The sequence below is a fragment of the Myxine glutinosa genome, chromosome 2 (assembly GCF_964187855.1).
Source record: "Myxine glutinosa chromosome 2, kmMyxGlut1.1, whole genome shotgun sequence".
In the NCBI taxonomy this organism is placed as follows: domain Eukaryota; kingdom Metazoa; phylum Chordata; class Myxini; order Myxiniformes; family Myxinidae; genus Myxine; species Myxine glutinosa.
Window position 1 is genome coordinate 11038048 of NC_136262.1, and position 19073 is coordinate 11057120.

General features: G+C 48.4%; 1 protein-coding gene across 1 annotated transcript in view; it reads right to left on the reverse strand.

Moving 5' to 3' along the window:
- The window catches only part of LOC137422043 (calretinin-like), a 169263-nt gene that overhangs the window by 53978 nt on the left and 96212 nt on the right, over nucleotides 1-19073 (reverse strand). The gene's annotated exons all lie outside the window — the stretch shown is intronic.

The window sequence follows — 19073 nt, forward strand, 5'->3', positions numbered from 1 at the left end:
ACACACCTTATAGTACAATTGAACACTTTATAAGGCAGACTTATTTTTACCTTTGTCACTGAATGTGGACATTGGTTATGTTTTCAGCCCTGCCTGTGAGCTGCCGGACATCTCAAAAAATTGAAGACACATTTAGACGAAATTTGGTGAACAGGTTTGATGTGTGACAAGGACAAGTTGAGTATATTTTGGTGAAAATCCAGATACAAATACGAGAAATTAAAAAAAAACTACAACGATGCTCTTCGACGTCACGACGTCGACCGATATGCCTCGGCCCACATTATTATATCATTATAATACTTGCACCAAGTTTGCTTTAAATCCATACAGCTCTTCTCAAGTTATGATATTTTTACCCGACATGACCTCTGACCTTTGACCCCAAAATGTAATCACTTAATCTTTACATCATTATACATATGTGTACCAAGTTTGAATTAGATCACTTCAGTCGTTCTCAAGTTATAGACCTATTACAGATTTTGACCTCTTGACTCCAAAGTCTAATGAGTTTATCTTCACATCATTATACATACCTGTACCAAGTTTGAATTAGATCACTTCAGCCATTCTCAAGTTATAGACATATTACAGATTTTGACCTCTTGACTCCAAAGTATAATGAGTTTATCTTCACATCATTATACATGTAATGATGGTGTTGGGCTAGCGGCTAGGGTGTCAGCTTAGGATACCTAGGATCCTGGGTTCGAAACCCGGTCGATCGCTGAATTAACGCCAGGGGGGTTGACTCAGCCTGTCATCCTTCCGAGGTCGGCTAATTGAGTACCAGTTCACTGGTAATTCCCTGCTTGTTTGTCGTTAAAGGCGGCAAAAAGGGTTGGCGTCAGGAAGGGCATCCGGCCGTAAAACATTGCTTCAAAAAGGGGACCGAAAAACAACAACTACCATGGTTCCCGAAAAAGGCCAACCCCCGCTTGCGGGGAAAAATGGCCTCTAAAGGTGGTTTTATTATACATACCTGTACCAAGTTTGAATTAGATCACTTCAGCCATTCTCAAGTTATAGACATATTACAGACTTTGACCTTTGACCCCATGACCCCAAAATCTAATCAGCTCATCTTTACATCATTGTACATACCTGTACCAAGTTTGAATTAGATCACTTCAGCCATTCTCAAGTTATAGACATATTACAGACTTTGACCTTTGACCCCATGACCCCAAAATCTAATCGGTTCATCTTTGCATCATTCTACATAAGTGCACCAAATTTGGTCAGAATCCCATCACTGGTTCACAAGTTATCACGGTAACAGTATTTTTTTACCTAATATGACCTCTCACCTTTGGCCTTTGACCTCGTGACCCCAAAATCGAATCAGTTAATCTTTATCTCATTATACATACCTGTGCCAAGTTTCACTAAGATCCCTTTAATCGTTCTCAAGTTATCGCGGTAACGAAAACATATCACGGACAGACAGACGGACAGACGGACAACCTGGAAACAGACCGTCAACGGAGGCATAAAAATGTAAATGTGACGTCCGCTGATGACGTCATTGCAGAACCAGCGTTAGTCGATAGCTAACAGCGTTTAATGTTACGGTTTAATACGTTTAGTGCTCAAACACACGCACACACCCACAGGTTAATGAGTTTTGGATGCACGCACAGTTAACTAGTTAATTGTTCTGCTTGTGTGAAGAGCGGAAGGAGTAGATAAAAACGGAAGTGGATGCAGGAGCAGCGTGGTGCATGTGTGTAACGTATTATTCTGACTTGTATTTGCATTGTTGTTGTGGTTTATCGGACGCGCTTATTCGTCAGACACGAGTGAATCATCACCGCGTCAATAAACGCGCTTTCCGCTTCCGGCACGATGGAGTCTGCTTGAGTTCGTTACATGGTGTCAGAAGTTCGTTGATATTCACGCCATAAGCCGCCATTCGTCTCCATAAATATGGCATCTCCGAACTTTGATCATCCCTCGATCGACTGGGAGAGTCTGGATCTCTACCAGGAGTTTTGCCGGTTCAGAAATCACGTCAATTTTGTCTTGTCAGGGCCGCTCGCAGACATAACGAAGCCTCGTCAAGCAGGATGGCTCGGAACGTGGATCGGCGAACAAGGTCGTCAAATCTACCAAACTCTATCTTGGGAGGAAGGAGAGAAAGACGACCCGCAGGAAGTGCTGAACAAATTCCAGAACTATGTGCAGCCCAGAAAGAACAAAAGAGTTGCCAGACACCGACTGAAACAAAGGCGCCAGCGGAGTGGTGAGTCTTTTGATCATTTCATAAAAGATCTGAGGATAATTCTCATGGATTGCGATTACCAAGACCCAGACGACATAATCGTCGATTGCATCATTGATGGCAGCCATGATAAGAGGGTCCAAGAGAAATTACTCGATAGGGGTGAGGAGCTCTCACTAGCTAAAGCTATAGAAATTGGCCAACAGCTAGAGCTCTCGCAGAAACATATGAGAATAGTCCGAGATGAAGATGCTCTCATCTCAGCCCTCAGATCTGAAAACGAATGAACTCAGCACCAGACTCAACGTTGTAAGAGCAAGCCTGATAGGCATACACAAGCCACCGAGCTGTTCAAAGCTGAGAATCGGTTTCGGAATGACGGTCCCTGCAGCAAATGTGGCCAGTCAGTGCACAGGCAAGCCAAGTGTCCAGCAATTAATTCTAGCTGCTCCTACTGCAAGAAGCCTGGTCACTGGTTTGCGGCGTGTCGGAAGAGACTGCGCGACCTAAAGTCCCTTGATGAGGAGACCAGTCTAGATCATGTAGATCTTCCTCAAGAACTCGTCAAGGAATCTGAAATTTTAAGGATCTCCGCTCTACAACCAAGCATCAATACGGCTACTCATGACAAGTGGGCACAGACCGTCACGTTGCTGGGTCAGCCGACTCGGTTCCGGATTGACACGGGTGCAAGGTGCAACACACTAACACTCAACGACTACCAGTTAGTCCAGCACCTCGCAGGCGATCTGCAATCGTCGCATAAAGTTCTTAAAACATACTCGAACCATACTATCCATCCTGTCGGTACCGTGACACTCCCTCTCTCTCACAAAAACAAGACCGTTAGAGCCGGTTTTGAGGTCATTGACCTCGATCAGGAGAATGTAATGTCAGGCGCTACCTCGGAAGCCCTAGGCCTCATTGTCAAGCTCGATAAGTTGTCTCTTGTTCAGCCTCTAGTCAATGTGTCTCAGGAAGCAGTAATCTCTGAGTTTCCAGAAGTTGCCAAGACAACTGGAACTCTTCCCGGAACTTATCGGATCAAGCTTGTAGAAGGGTCACAGGGAGTAGTTCACGCTCCTCGCAGACAGCCTGCAGCATTGAGAGAGCAAATAGTTGACAAGCTACAAGAGATGGTCACCGAAGGTCACATCGCGAAGGTAGAACGACCGACTGAGTGGGTGAGTTCCATGGTAGTAGCTCTTCGCAACGGCAAAGTCCGCATCTGTATAGACCCCAAAGACTTAAACAAGTGCACAAAACGTGAGCACTACCCAATGAGAACTGTTCAGGAAGTTTTAGCTCAAATCCCTGGAGCCAAAGTATTTTCTGTGCTTGACGCCCGCAGTGGGTTCATGCAAATTCGCCTTGACGAGCCTTCTTCATTCTTGACCACGTTCAATACACCTGTAGGGAGATACCGCTGGCTGCGTCTCCCTTATGGATTGAGGTGCTCGCCGGAGATATTCCAGCGAATCATGGACCAGATGCTAGAAGGGATAGAATGGGCAACAGCGGTAATGGATGACATTTTAGTTGCTGGTCGTGACATCACCCACCACGACTGTGTACTGAAGCGAGTTATGCAACGAGCTACAAGTTATAACCTGCAACTAAACTTCCGAAAATGCCTCATCCGGCAAACCTCAGTCCCTTATGTAGGCCACCTGCTTACTGCAGAAGGAGTGCTACCAGATCCATTCAAGACGAAGGCAGTTGAGAAAATGCCACGTCCAACAGACAAACAAGGCGTCAAGCGTTTCCTTGGATTCGTTCAGTATTTAGGGAAGTTTATTCCCAACCTAAGTGACACAAGCAAGCCTCTCCGTGATCTCTGCAAGGCGGACGTGGAGTTCTCCTGGCAGTCAGCTCAGGAGCTGTCCTTCAAGAAGCTGAAGCAAGCATGTATTTCGGCCCCGGTCCTTCAGTACTACGATGTAAGTCAGCCAGTTGAAATACAAGCCGATGCCAGCCAAAACGCTGTAGGAGCCTGTTTGCTCCAGAATGGCAACCCTATAGCGTTCACATCACGCAGTATGACCGATACTGAGTGTCGCTACGCTATGATTGAGAAGGAAATGCTCTCAATCGTCCATGCAACAGAAGCATTTCACTACTATATCTTTGGAAAATCAGTAGTGGTATATAATGACCATAAACCCCTTGAGGAAATCTTCAAGACGCCTCTCCTATCTTCTCCCATGCGTTTACAGCGTATGTTGCTCAAGCTTCAACGGTATGACTTGGAGGTTAACTACTGCCGTGGTTCTGAGATGGTGCTCCCCGACACATTGTCCCGTGCACCTCTACCGGACACCGACTCAGAAGCTGGGAAAGACCTTGAGCCTGTGAACATGTTCCAGTTCCTTGCGATCACGAGTGGGAAATACCTCGAAATCCAGGAAGCTACTCTGAGTCAAATGAGCCTTCTCTGCGGTGTCATTGCAAGTGGATGGCCTGACTCCCGAAAGGAAGTCCCAGCACAGGTCCGTCCGTACTTTGACTCCAGAACGCAATTGGCAGTCTCAGACAGTGTTGTCTACAAAGGCATGCGCCTTGTCATCCCGCCAAGCCTCAGACCCAGAATGCTGAGCTTGATTCATGAATCGCACCTCGGAGTGAACAAGTGTAAGCAGCGTGCTCGCGAGGTCATGTATTGGCCCTCAATGAACTCTGACATCGAAGAAACTGTACGGAATTGTTGCAAGTGTGCAGAGTATCAAAGCGCTCAGCAACGGGAGCCTCTCTTGCCGACTTACACGCCTGATCTTCCATTCATCAAAGTTGGAAGCGACGTTTTTGACTTCGAATCAAAGCAGTATTTGCTCACGGTCGATTATTACTCCAAGTTTGTGGAGGTGGATTGCCTCAAGGACATTACAGCTCGCTCTGTAATCGAAGCTCTCAAGCAGCAGTTTTGTCGACATGGTATTCCAGAGAAGCTGCGAAGCGATTCCGGAAGTCAGTACACGTCAGAGGAATTTTCTCAGTTTTGCAAAGAATATGGCATAACTCACGACATTGTGTCCCCCAAGCACCAACGTGCCAATGGAGAGGCAGAAAGAGCGATCCAGACAGTGAAAAGGCTCTGGAAGAAGTCAGCAGATAAGTACTTAGCCCTGCTAGACTACCGCACCACTCCACTTGAAGGAATAAACTTGTCCCCGGCTCAGCTCCTAATGGGAAGACGCCCCAGAAACACACTGCCTTGCAACCGCACTCTTTTCATGCCTGCGCGGTATGACCATCACCTTGTGAGATCACGCCTTGACACACAGAAGGAGAAACAAAAATACTATCATGACAAGCCATCTATGTCAGATTTGCCACCGCTCCAGCCGGGAGACAGTGTTAGGATGTTGCCAAACCCGGAGGCCAGGCATTGGATTCCGGCTGTAGTTGAGGCGCGCCACAACAGCCCCCGGTCATATTTGCTGAGGACCCCAAACAATGTGTACCGGCGTAACAGGCTCCATCTCCGCAGAGTGCCTCATTCAGCCAATGTTGGCCCGGTGGGAAGTCAGCCACTCTCTCGCTTTTACTCTTCCCAGGACATGAGGGACTTCCCTGATCCCACCACTCAACAGGACACCCCAGTGGGGAACTGCTGCAAGTCCCCAAGTCCAAGTGAGCAAGCATCTGAATCCCAAAGTCTCCCAACAGTGTCATCGCCTCGAGCCACTGCATCTCCCAGAAATACCAAGTTCATCACAAGGAGCGGCAGAGCGGTTAACCCTCCCAGACGTCTGGATCTTTAAATTTAAATCAATTGATTCACGTGATCTGAATGTGATGCTGTTTGTTAATTAATTCATTGTAAGTTTTACTTTATAGAGTTATTTGCTTTGCTGGTTTCCTTTAAAGTGGCTTCCTTGAAAGAAAGGAGGATGTAACGTATTATTCTGACTTGTATTTGCATTGTTGTTGTGGTTTATCGGACGCGCTTATTCGTCAGACACGAGTGAATCATCACCACGTCAATAAACGCGCTTTCCGCTTCCGGCACGATGGAGTCTGCTTGAGTTCGTTACAATGTGATTGGTTTCAACTCCCTTCGGGTGCAGTTTAGAGGACCCATGGTGGTATGTAACCATTCTATGTCATGGGATTTACGTTGAAACATACCCTTGGCAAATCTGGGAGGTTGGTGTTGCTCAGCGAGCAAGAGTTGCGCAATGTTTGTTAACAAGGATAAATCAAGATGGCGCCGTTTCGGATTCGTATTTTCTGCTTGTTAACCCAACCCGTATGTGATGCATTGTTTTTCATGCCTAATTTTGGTTTCACGGAGCTGATGACGTCATCAATGAATCTGACGAAGTCTTCTGAGCCGTTGAAGCATCGCAGCTTAGAATGTGCGGTGGTAGTAAAGGAACAAACGACCCGTTTCTTGTCTGCTCTGGAAATCAAAGCTTCTGTATTCGACCCATGATCCTTCGTCCTCTTTCGTCGAAACCAGCAAAAATCCCCACAGCGGTGGCATTCGCCTAGCTGCTGTCAGTAAGTGATTACTCGCCACTGAGAGATGGGGCCAAAACGATATACAGCATGATATTTCAAAACGTTATCAACGAGTTATGCCAAAACTTTGTGGATTAGTTGGGTAAGTGACAAGAACAAGCAGATTAGATTCTGGTTCAGGTTCAGATCTGGCTTATCGGTGGGATACAAAACGTAAACTGTTCAGCCTGGCTCAGCCTGGCTAGTTCAGTTCTAGTTTTCTCTTTTATTAATTACTAGTACACCCGCAGACTCTGGGAGGGGCAGGAAGGGTCATTCCTCTTTGGGGTATATAGATTACAGTCGATCTATGGGCGGGTCTCAAGAACATTGGGTGTGTGTTCATTTACCAAGTTTCTTGTGGAGAGATCGCCAAGTGGTTTACGCATTCGAGCAAGCACTCCATTCAAAACCGTTAAGGAACGGCTGGCTTGGCAAGCGCTAGCTAGCTGCTTGGTAAAGGAGCACAACCCGAGCTTCTCCCTTTCAGTTTCGTATCAAACAGCAGGAGCGAGTTTCAAAAGTTCGCTACGAAAAATACCACAGTAGGGGCAGAAAGGGCCATGTTATTAACCCAACATTTTTGGGGTATATAGAGTACCATAGATCTTCGCTCAGTTCTGTAAGTAAACCTTACTTCACGGATGTCGGGATTCCTCCAAATTTCTTCATTTAGTGTTATAAAGAGCATTAGCGATTGTTTAAAAAGCTAAGCATACGTGTTTGTGGTTTATACAATTTTTACTTCCTGTAGAGGTTGTTTCTCTCATGGAAACGCCATGATAAGCTATTTATACACGTTATCACTGCAGGAAAAATGCCTTGGGGGAAGTGGGACATTATTAGTATTAATATTGTTTTGTAATATCATTAATAATATGTGATTATCATTAATTTTGTTATTAAAAGCGTCTTTGGAAAAACGCCACGATAAATCTTTCTTTGCAAAAACGCCACGATAAAGCCAACTTCACATTGATGTACACCTCAAAACGCAACCCATTGATGGCAATGGCGGAGAAAACCCCTTTGGGGAGGGGGGCAAATGAATGCGCCACAACATTCATTATGTAACCCTTCCTCATCCTGTGAAGTTCGGTTGAGATTGGATAAGTAACGACGGAATGTATTTGCGTCAAAAATTCATCAGACAGACACGAAATGGCGTATTTTAGTATGATTACGAGCATAGCACCCACCCCTTGGGTGAGTCACATTTTCACATTGCTTGCTGAAAAAAAATATAGCCTGTGTTTTGCAAGAAGACTATAGAAGGTTTCGTGGTGTGCGCTTAAAAGGTTCTAGATGGTCTAAAGATCTACAGAGTACGTTCCAATCGTAGTTCGTGTCGGTTGGGGGAGGCTTACTGTTACGTGCTCCTCCCCAACCCCCTGGTCACGGTGTACCTCCGAGCCCCGAGAGGAGTCGCAGCAGAAAAATGTGTTATTCTGTATGTCAAAGATCAATGGTGAAGCCACACCAATTGTTACCAACAAACCAATATTGTATTAAGATCACACAAGAATAACAGTACAACAATAATAGTAATCAATATATATATATAACCACCTTTAGAGGCCATTTTTCCCCGCAAAGCGGGGGTTGGCCTTTTTCGGGAACCGTGGTTGTTGTTGTTTTTTGGTCCCCTTTTTGAAGCAATGTTTTACGGCCGGATGCCCTTCCTGACGCCAACCATTTTTGCCGCCTTTAACAATCAAAAGTACAATCAATATACATCCTATGATGGCACCATCAGTTTCATAACATATAACTTACTGTGCTCCAAGTGAGTGAACCAAGAACATTCCCAATGTCTCTTTCCCTGCTTCAAACCAAAGTTTATTCCGGTTTCAAGCCGAAGTCGTTCCCGGCTTCAAGACAAAGTCGATCCGTTCCAGCGATCGTCAGAACGATGTCTAATCGAGACCAGAATCCCGTTCGGATGACGAGTACAGTCCCGCTGCCAAAGCTGCGCAAGGCGCCCTCAAGGCGACTGGGAAATCCAAAGGCGCCCTCCAGGCGACTGAGAAATCACACCCTCGGATATGGATGTTTCACGGCTCCAAATCGGCGAATCGCAGATTTACCTTCAAAGAGCCACGTCACACACACACACGCCAGATCCACGTCTGAATGCGGTGACAGTGATTAAAGCGAAGTGAAAAACCTTGAGCGAAGCACAAATGCGCGAGGTAAAATGGCCGACGGCCCGTACTCGAGACGTAATGGCCCTCCAATGATTCTCTTCAGAATCCACCGCAAAACCTGACACGCAGGTTGATCTGTCACAGCGATAACAACTCTGTCGCAGGAATCCCTTTCCTGGGAAACCCAAAGTTCCCTCGTGACTTGCTCGCCAACGTTCGCTCCAGACCGCAAAGCAACTATGCTTCTTCTCCGACTCATTCGCTCCGCCCTCTTTTTCCCCTCTTCCTCTTTGTCGTCGTCCGGTTCCTGTTTCATTTAAAACATTGACTTTTACCTTTTGAAAATAGCAATATCTATTTCCCTCAAACGACAACAACAATAATAATACATGGAATCGAAAATGTTTACAGTGGATGAAAACCACAACAACGGAGGTGACGAATCCGTAACACTTACTTCTGGCAATCGTTTTGTTATTGCAGATATAGAGTTATTATTGCTTTGCTTACAGTTATTGGAAGCGGGGTGAAACAGTCAGTTGGTAGTTGGATCAGTTCTGACAACATTGTTACGGTCTCGGGGGTTCGGCATTCGCCAGGAGAGGAGCTATCAGGGTTGTCCTAACTTCCGACACCTGTAGGCCACCGGCTCCGCAGATAACTTCTTGGTCCGTCAGGTCGCAAACGTAATGGCACAACAGTAACCGCTTGACTTGGAATCGCCGGCCTGGCAGCGTTACGTTCTGCTGTTCCATTGGCACGGCAACCTAACTTGGGGCCATGCCCTCAATAACTGCCCATATGTTTATTGAAGTTAAGCCGAGCGAACAGTGGATGGTTATTGGATAAATCCGGAGCCAATCACAGGGGGACAACTTCTCGTCTAATTATGCTTATACCTGTATCAGACCAAGGAAAGAAAAGACAGAAATTAGTTGGTCGGAAACACTTCAATCATTTAATAGATACATGAGAAATAATTGAATAGATACATGACACATGACATGACATCATCATTCAACCGGGGAACAGGAAGGTGGGAGGTGGAAGATTATGAGAAGGGAGAGCGGAGCTTGGAACAACGCCTGGCTCATCTGATGCAGACAATGTGGGCCTGCATTGGTCCCAATATGAATGGTGAAAAAGGAAATGTGGCATTGAGGGCAGAGGGGGTACCGTCCGATGCACAGCTAGTTGAGAGCTGCCAGGTTCAATTGCTGCTGCAAAGGAGGAGACGTGCCAGATCTTCGTACTCGGTGAAACCATTAGCGCCTCATTCACAGAGGCCAGAGATGCATGACAGCAATTCACTTCCTGGTCCAACTGAGTCGAGTGGGCATGTAACGTCCTGCTCAAACAAGGTCTGACAGGCAGCCAACAATGCACTCGGATAAAGTTCTGCGTGGCTCTCCGTCTTTCTCTCTCTCCAGCGGCTTCACTCTCTCTCTCCAGCGGCTTCACTCTCTCTCCCCAGCGGCTCCACTCTCTCCCCCCAGCAGCTCTCCCCTCTCTCTCCAGCGGCTCTCCCTTCTTTCCCTCTCCCCAGCGGCTCCACTCTCTCCCCCCAGCGGCTCCACTCTCCTCTCCCCCCCGGCGGCTCTCTTCTCTCTCCCCAGCGGCTCTCCCCTCTCTCTCTCTCTCTCTCTCTCCCCAGTGGCTCTCCTCTCTTTCTCTGTCTCCAGCGGCTCCACTCTCTCTCCCCAGCGGCTCTCCTCTCTCCCCAGCGGCTCTCCTCTCTCCCCAGCGGCTCTCCTCTCTCCCCAGCGGCTCTCCTCTCTCTCCCTAGCGGCTCCCCTCTCTCTCCCCAGCAGCTCTCCTCTCTCTCCCCAGCGGCTCTCCTCTCTCTCCCCAGCGGCTCTCCTCTCTCTCCCCAGCGGCTCTCCTCTCTCTCCCCAGCGGCTCTCCTCTCTCTCCCCAGCGGCTCTCCTCTCTCTCCCCAGAGGCTCTCCTCTCTCTCTCCCCAGAGGCTCTCCTCTCTCTCTCCCCAGAGGCTCTTCTCTCTCTCTCTCTCTCCCCAGCGGCTCTCCTCTCTCTCTCCTCAGCGGCTCTCCTCTCTCTCTCCCCAGCGGCTCTCCTCTCTCTCTCCCCAGCGGCTCTCCTCTCTCTCTCCCCAGTGGCTCTCCTCTCTCTCTCCCCAGCGGCTCTCCTCTCTCTCCCCAGCGGCTCTCCTCTCTCTCCCCAGCGGCTCTCCTCTCTCTCCCCAGCGGCGGCTCTCCTCTCTCTCCCCAGCGGCTTTCCTCTCTCCCCAGCGGCTTTCCTCTCTCCCCAGCGGCTTTCCTCTCTCCCCAGCGGCTTTCCTCTCTCCCCAGCGGCTTTCCTCTCTCCCCAGCGGCTCTCCTCTCTCTCTCCCCAGCAGCTCTTCTCTCTCTCTCTCTCTCTCGCTCTCTCTCGCTCTCTCTCGCTCTCTCGCTCTCTCCCCAGTGGCTCTCTCTCTCTCTCTCCCCAGTGGCTCTCTCTCTCTCTCTCTCTCTCTCTCTCCCCAGTGGCTCTCTCTCTCTCCCCAGTGGCTCTCTCTCTCTCCCCAGTGGCTCTCTCTCTCCCCAGTGGCTCTCTCGCTCTCTCTCTCTCTCTCTCCCCCCAGTGGCTCTCTCTCTCTCTCTCTCTCCCCAGTGGCTCTCTCTCTCTCTTTCTCTCTCTCTCTCCCCAGTGGCTCTCTCGCGCTCTCTCTCTCTCTCCAGTGGCTCTCTCGCTCTCTCTCTCCCCAGTGGCTCTCTCGCTCTCTCTCTCTCCCCAGTGGCTCTCTCTCTCTCTCTCCCCCCAGTGGCTCTCTCTCTCTCTCTCTCTCCCCAGTGGCTCTCTCTCTCTCTCTCTGGCTCTCTCTCTCTCGCTGGCTCTCTCTCTCTCCCCAGTGGCTCTCTCTCTCTCTCTCTCCCCAGTGGCTCTCTCTCTCTCTGTCTCTCTCTCTCTCTCTCTCTCTCCCCAGTGGCTCTCTCTCTCTCCCCAGTGGCTCTCTCTCTCTCTCTCTCTCTCTCTGGCTCTCTCTCTCTCTCTCTCTCTCTCCCCAGTGGCTCTCTCTCTCTCTCCCCAGTGGCTCTCTCTCTCTCTCTCTCCCCAGTGGCTCTCTCTCTCTCTCTCCCCAGTGGCTCTCTCTCTCTCTCGCCCCCTGCAGGCCGTTTGTGTTGGGCGTGGCGTCATGGCGGCTGTGAGCAACTGCTCTGTGTTGTGGTGAGTCCGTTGTGAGATTTCCTCCTCTCCTGCCCTCCCCTGCCTCCCCCCCTCCCTCTCCTTTTCCATCCTGTGTGCTTTGGCATTTTGTTTTCATCCATTCTACACCTTTGTCTTAGAGAGAGAGGATTGAGAGCAGGCCCATTTTGGGTGCGGCCTACTGGCTGACGGTGCTTTGTAAGCCATTTTCGTGCTTATAATGCACGTTTATTATTTACTTTAGTTCGATTATTTAGGTTTGATACCTTCTTGTCCGGTTCTCTCCCCAGCGGCTCCACGCTCCTCTCCCCCCAGCGGCTCTCTTCTCTCTCCCCAGCGGCTCTCCCCTCTCTCTCTCTCTCCCCAGTGGATCTCCTCTCTTTCTCTGTCTCCAGCGGCTCCACTCTCTCTCCCCAGCGGCTCTCCTCTCTCCCCAGCGGCTCGTTCATGACGTCGTTAGTACCGGTCTAACCATAAAAGGGGGTCATTATATTATGGTATCCCCTATGGATACTTCAGCTACCAAGATAACAATATCCAATGTACCACCGTTCATGCCAGGCGAGAAACTCCAATCCGTTCTGTCTCGTTATGGTAAAATTGTTTCCCGAATCTCAATGAACCCGCTCGGGTGTCGCCGCGATCGTGTCAAACACGTAATGAGCTTCAGGAGGCAAGTGTACATGATTCTCCCGGATCGCGGAGCCGATACGGGTTTAAATATATCCTTCAAAGTTCGATGGACGATCGGGAATACCACATGTATGCTTCCTCAGCCTCCTTAACATGCTTTAATTGTGGAGAATTCGGACACGTTGAAAGGTTTTGTCCTAAGACCTCTTGTCCAAAGTGTGGTGAATCGGGACATAACGAAAGAGATTGTAAAAAGGCCAATCCTTCCACCGCACCTTCGGACGCCCCGACCGTACCTTCTGACACCCCGACCATACCTTCTGACACCCCAACCGTACCTTCTGACACCCCGACCGTACCTTGACACCCCCACCATACCTTCTGACACCCCGACCGTACCTTCTGACACCCCGACCGTACCTTCTGACACCCCGACCGTACCTTCTGACACCCCGACCGTACCTTCTGACACCCCGACCGTACCTTCTGACACCCCGACCGTACCTTCTGACACCCCGACCGTACCTTCTGACACCCCGACCGTACCTTCTGACACCCCGACCGTACCTTCTGACACCCCGACCGTACCTTCTGACACCCCGACCGAGTTGTCTGACACACACCGGTGCTCTCCGATTCCAATGTGATGACACCCACCGATGTGACTGACACAACTAGCATTGCCCCCTTTCCCGAACCCATGAACGAAGAATCCATAGTGTATTCTAAAAAGCGAAGAGCACCAGTGCCAAGCAATTTCGCTGGTGCTGCAAAGAAGGCGGCCATGGGCGGCGCCATTCCCGGTGCACAAGTGTTCGAGTGTCCCTCTGACATTCCCTCACTAACCGAGTATATAAATACCGTTGCCAACGATACTAGCGAGTCTCATTATGTAAATGAGCCGAAAAATAAAATTTGTACCTCTCACCTGGAAGTTTCCGTGTGCGAAACCTCCAGTGAAATTACTACCATTTCCGAGCTGGGGAATGTTTCTCCGCTTGTTTCCCCTTTAAATACCGAGCAGACTAAGGATTCAATAAACGTTCCCACTTTACAAACGGGGCCGGTAAACCTGAGTTTGCTGGGATCTCAAACCCAAGCTCCAATCCCAGATACAAAAAATATCCACCAACGTGTTAACGAGTGCTCACGGGAACACCTTGGGAAACTTGTGAAGGTGCCTCCAGACAAGATCGCGGGGGCAGCAGGTAATACCCCAGAACCTGACAACATGTTATCTGACGTGTCTGAGTCCGAGGATGACATAGAGGCAACCGAGCTGTCACAATCGGTGACAGGTCACTCACAGGTATCCCCTCAACTCATTTTTACCTTCCTTAACGAAACGTATCGTCACCGTAACATCGTAATTAAAGACTATTTCCCTGACTTGGCAGCATTCATTTGCACTGCAAAGTCAATAATCAAAGCGCGTGAGGATTTTGACCTGACGAGATCTCAATTCCACAGATTAAGAAAGTTTGTTACCCGAGCAGGTACGAAGTGTTCCCAAGCACAGGTCGATTTCATTAACACGGATTGAAAAACATTTCCTTTGCGACCTTAAATATGAATGGTGGGGGTGCAAGTCACCTCCGTTAGGCCCAAGTTAAAGACTTGTTTGATCGTAAAAAAGCAAATGTTCTTTTACTGCAAGAGACCCACATCACACCTAACGTGGAACATGACTGGTGCCAAACTTTTAAAGGACAATGCTATTTTAGCAATCTGTCAGCCTCATCTGCTGGGGTTGGGTTTTTTCTAAAGCCAGGTCTAGCTTTCGACTCTTGCTATTTTCATGAAGTCATAAAAGGCCGGCTTATTTCCCTTCAGCTCGTACATCAAAACTTCCGCTGCACCATTTTCAATGTGTACGCACGTAGTGAGAGCAGGGATCGAAAGGCCTTTTTCACCTCCATGATAAATCACCTGAAATCGGTTGATCTCGACCAATGTGTGTGCATTGGTGGCGACTTTAATTGCACCTTTGACCCTTCGAAGGACAGAAATTCTGCAGAACCTCACCCCGAGTCCCATGCGGACCTATCCCGTTTCTTTAAGACGGCCGGTCTACTTGATGTTTGGCGATTGCATCACCCCAACGTAGCCCAGTATACCTGGTGTCGATGTGCCAATGGTCGGGTGTCTTCGGCAAGACTCGACCGCTGGTACATTAATGTACCCTTTAGGAACGTCGCTGTCTCTTCAGGTTGTTTTCCGTCATTGTTTTCAGACCACCATATGGTAACCTTAGATCTTTCTTTTCCTCGACCCACATGCAGAAATAGTTACTGGAAGTTTAACGTTAAACTGTTAGAAGATAGTTTATTTACAGATTCCTTTTGTGATTTCTGGGCTGAAATGAGTACAAAAAAAATCTTCTTTCTCCTCAATTAGTCTTTGGTGGGACAACTTAAAGGCCCAAATTCGAGTATTTTGCCAACAATTTAATTCACACTGTACCAATGCAAAACATATCACGATGGCTTGCTTAGAAGCAGATATCTTAAGGTTAGAGGGCAAGCTGGCCAATGAGAGCAATGCAGTGAACTATCGGTTGCTACTCGAGAAGAAGGCCCAATTAAGGGATTTGATCCATGAAAAAGCAGTGGGCACACTGGTTAGGCTAAGAATACAGAATATCAAGGTTTCAGATACCCCGACTAAGTCTTTCTTTCATCTAGAAACTGTAGATAAACCAACACGACTTATATCTTCGGTTTTGGACCCAGGGGGGAACATCCTTACTAATCCAAGTGATATAAGATTAAATGTAATCGATTTCTTTTCTGATCTTTTCAAAGCCAAAACGGTTTCTCATGAAATGATGAATGTTTTGACTTCTCATCTTCCTTCTGTGACTGAGGCCCAACGTCTGGAACTGGATGCTCCAATTACCCTTCCAGAGTTAACCGGTGCACTTGCTGAGATGGAGTCGGGAAAAGCCCCAGTCATCGATGGCCTACCCGCCAATTTTTTTTTTTTTGGCATTCTGGGACATTTTGGGCCCAGAGCTGCTCAACGTTCTGGATGCGACTCTTTTATCCAGAGAATTACCGCTCAGTTTTAGAAGAGCAGTACTCTGCCTGCTACCAAAGACCGGCGGTCTCCGACACCTGTCAAACCTGCGTCCGATCTCTTTGTTGTGCACGGATTACAAACTGTTTTCCAAGGTCCTTGCGAACCGGTTGAAGACAGTTATTGGAGACCTGGTGTCACCTAATCAAAGTTACGGCATCCCTGGCAGATCCATCTACGACAACATATTCCTAATCAGAGATTTGTTAACCGGTAAATGTGTCAAAGAGGATTTTGGATTGGTGTTTCTTGACCTTGCAAAGGCCTTTGATAGCATTGATCATGAGTTTTTGTGTCATGTGTTACAAGCTTGCGGGCTCGGTGCTAATTTTAGAGCCTACATAGCTTTGTTATATTCAAACATCTCCAGCTTGATCAAAGTTAACAACGAATTTTGCCCACCCATAAATGTTCAGAGAGGGGTAAGGCAAGGTTGTCCACTTTCAGGTCTATTATTTGCCCTCGCCTTGGAACCTCTCTTAATCGCCCTCAGAAAAGATATCCCTGGACTTGTTCTTTCTCCAGGACACACACCTTTGACCCTGTCTGCATATGCCGACGACCTATGTGTCATCATAAAAAGAAAATGCGACAGTGACGCCTTGGCAAAGTGTTTGTTGGACTTCAACCTTGCCTCATCATTAAGATGCAATTGGGGGAAAAGCAAGGCTCTATGGTTCCCTTTTCCCAACAATGACTTACCTGTGCCACCGTTATTACCGCCACCCCCCCCCCCCCTTCCTGCAGAGCTAGTGTGGGCAAACGATGGCATCAAGTATTTGGGCGTCTTCCTCGGTCCTCCTCAGTATGTCCAGAACAATTGGGAGAGGATCATTGACCAGGTGGATAAGCGTTTGAGACGATGGAAAAGAGCTCTACCCCACCTTTCCTCTAATGGTCGTGTGCTTGTTGTCAACAAACTTGTCACTACCCTTTTGTGGCACCGTTTCATCTGCCTGCAACCACCGGAGGTTTTGCTTCAAGCTATTCAGAGAAAACTGGTGGATTTTTTTTTGGGGGAGGCTACCACTGGCTTCGACCCAGCGCCATATGTTGTCCCTCGGCCGAGGGTGGTCATGGTCTTGTTGACGTGAAATGCCGCCTGTTGGCCTTCCGGCTCTGCTCCATCCAACGCTTGCTTTATGCAGAACACCTACCAGGCAAGCCCTTGGCCTGCTCTATTCTTCAACGAGCTGTGAGGCTCGGTTACGGACAGGAACTGTTTTTGACCAACCTTCAACACGTTGATGCATCTCTGCTTCCAGTCTTTTATCAGAGCCTCTTGAATGCCTGGCAGGGCGTTTCAATAAGTCGTCAAACAGACTCGTATGGCACTAACATGCTTGCACACGAGCCTTTATTTTTCAATCCACTTTTCCCCGATATTCCGAGGAGTCGCGATTTCTGCCAGCATTTTATAGTGGCCAACATCCTGAAAGTGTGTCATCTCCGGCACGACTCTGGACAGGGATGGAAGCCTGCGAACGAGCTGGCGGACCTAACAGGTGTTCGGTCCAGGAGGCAAATCAGAAACATACTAAGAGCGGTGATCCGAAGAGGCCACCAGCTAGGCCTACATTGGACCCAGGACGCAGAGGTTGAGCCCACAGTTCCAAAATTAATTGTGGCTTTCACCCCAAATGATCTGCCCCCCCCCCCCCCCCGATGAGTACAGGGTCACCCCCCTTCCATGCTATGAGCAGCAAGAGCATTTATAGGTCTCGTGTGAAACTACTTCTTGGGGACCCACCTCTAGCTGGGGTTACCCGGTGGAAAGGACTCTTGCCTCCCGGTCCCCCCTCTGAGCCTTTATGGGATACAATGTATGCTGGACTTATATCTAAAAGAACAGGTGACCTTCAGTGGCGTTTGGCCCACTGGATTGTTCCTTCCAATGCTGTCATTCTTTCCCCCCCATTTCCGGCTGTTGCCCCTTTTGTCCGGAGAGGGAAGACTTGTTTCATGCCTTCATTAATTGTGAAAGACTTTCTCCTTTGCTTTATTGGTTAAATTTTATTTCCCATAGATTGCAGATTACCTTTTCTTTGAAGGCTTACACCTTTGGTTTTCCTCCCAAAAAGGAAACTACATCGATTGTATTCGGTTTCCTAACCGCTACCGCTAAACTTGCCATATACCTGTCACGGAAGGCGAAACTGGGCGGTATAGTCTAGTAGGAAGACTAGGTCCCCCTGCACCCCCCGGAGATATACCTCTAATCAGTGTTTCTAGATTGGAAAAAATGTGTAGAAAATGACTAGCTATGGCCCCAAGCTGAAAAAATGTCCCACATACCATTTTTATGCAAATTACTGCTGCAAATTTTATGCAAAATTATGCAAATTTTATGCAAATTTTTGATGAGGAGTAGAGTTGAGGGGTCTTTGAGGGCTTCATCGAGGTGCTCTCGGTTGCAAGACTGGGTCATTCTGAGAAGCACAGCAGGGTCAGAGATCATGATGTTCTCCTCCTCAGTGAATCTCTCCATCAACAGCCTCTCCATTGCCTCACACACTGTTTTGAGGCAAAAGAGGGACTTTGCGTAGGCCTTTCCACTGAGAACACCTTTGAGAGATCCACTTGTTACTAGTTGTGCCTCAAAGAGAATCTCTGCATATCCAGAACCACGCATCTTGTGTCCAGTGAGCATCCCGATGTAGTTCATGGATGTGTGGAAGGGTCCAATCGTTACTACATGACTAGCAAATTCATTTGGCCAGCGCCAGATGATGGGAAGGGCTTTCATGCAGACACCCAGATCAAATGTATTCAGGACCCATCTCTGACCCACCTCAGCAGTTGCTGCCTCGGAACGCTTCAGTAGCTCACGAACAACTGCGTTGTCTGTGATCGGTTGGTGGATAGGCGTGCAGTAGTCGACTGTTGATTTGCTGGGTGGGGGAGAACCAGTTGCAGAGGTGAAACCCCCTAGCCCAGGCACAGGCTGCAGGCCATTGCCATGCCATGCAGGCACCAGGCACAGACCGATCACAGACAACGCAGTTGTTCGTGAGCTACTGAAGCGTTCCGAGGCAGCAACTGCTGAGGTGGGTCAGAGATGGGTCCTGAATACATTTGATCTGGGTGTCTGCATGAAAGCCCTTCCCATCATCTGGCGCTGGCCAAATGAATTTGCTAGTCATGTAGTAACGATTGGACCCTTCCACACATCCATGAACTACATCGGGATGCTCACTGGACACAAGATGCGTGGTTCTGGATATGCAGAGATTCTCTTTGAGGCACAACTAGTAACAAGTGGATCTCTCAAAGGTGTTCTCAGTGGAAAGGCCTATGCAAAGTCCCTCTTTTGCCTCAAAACAGTGTGTGAGGCAATGGAG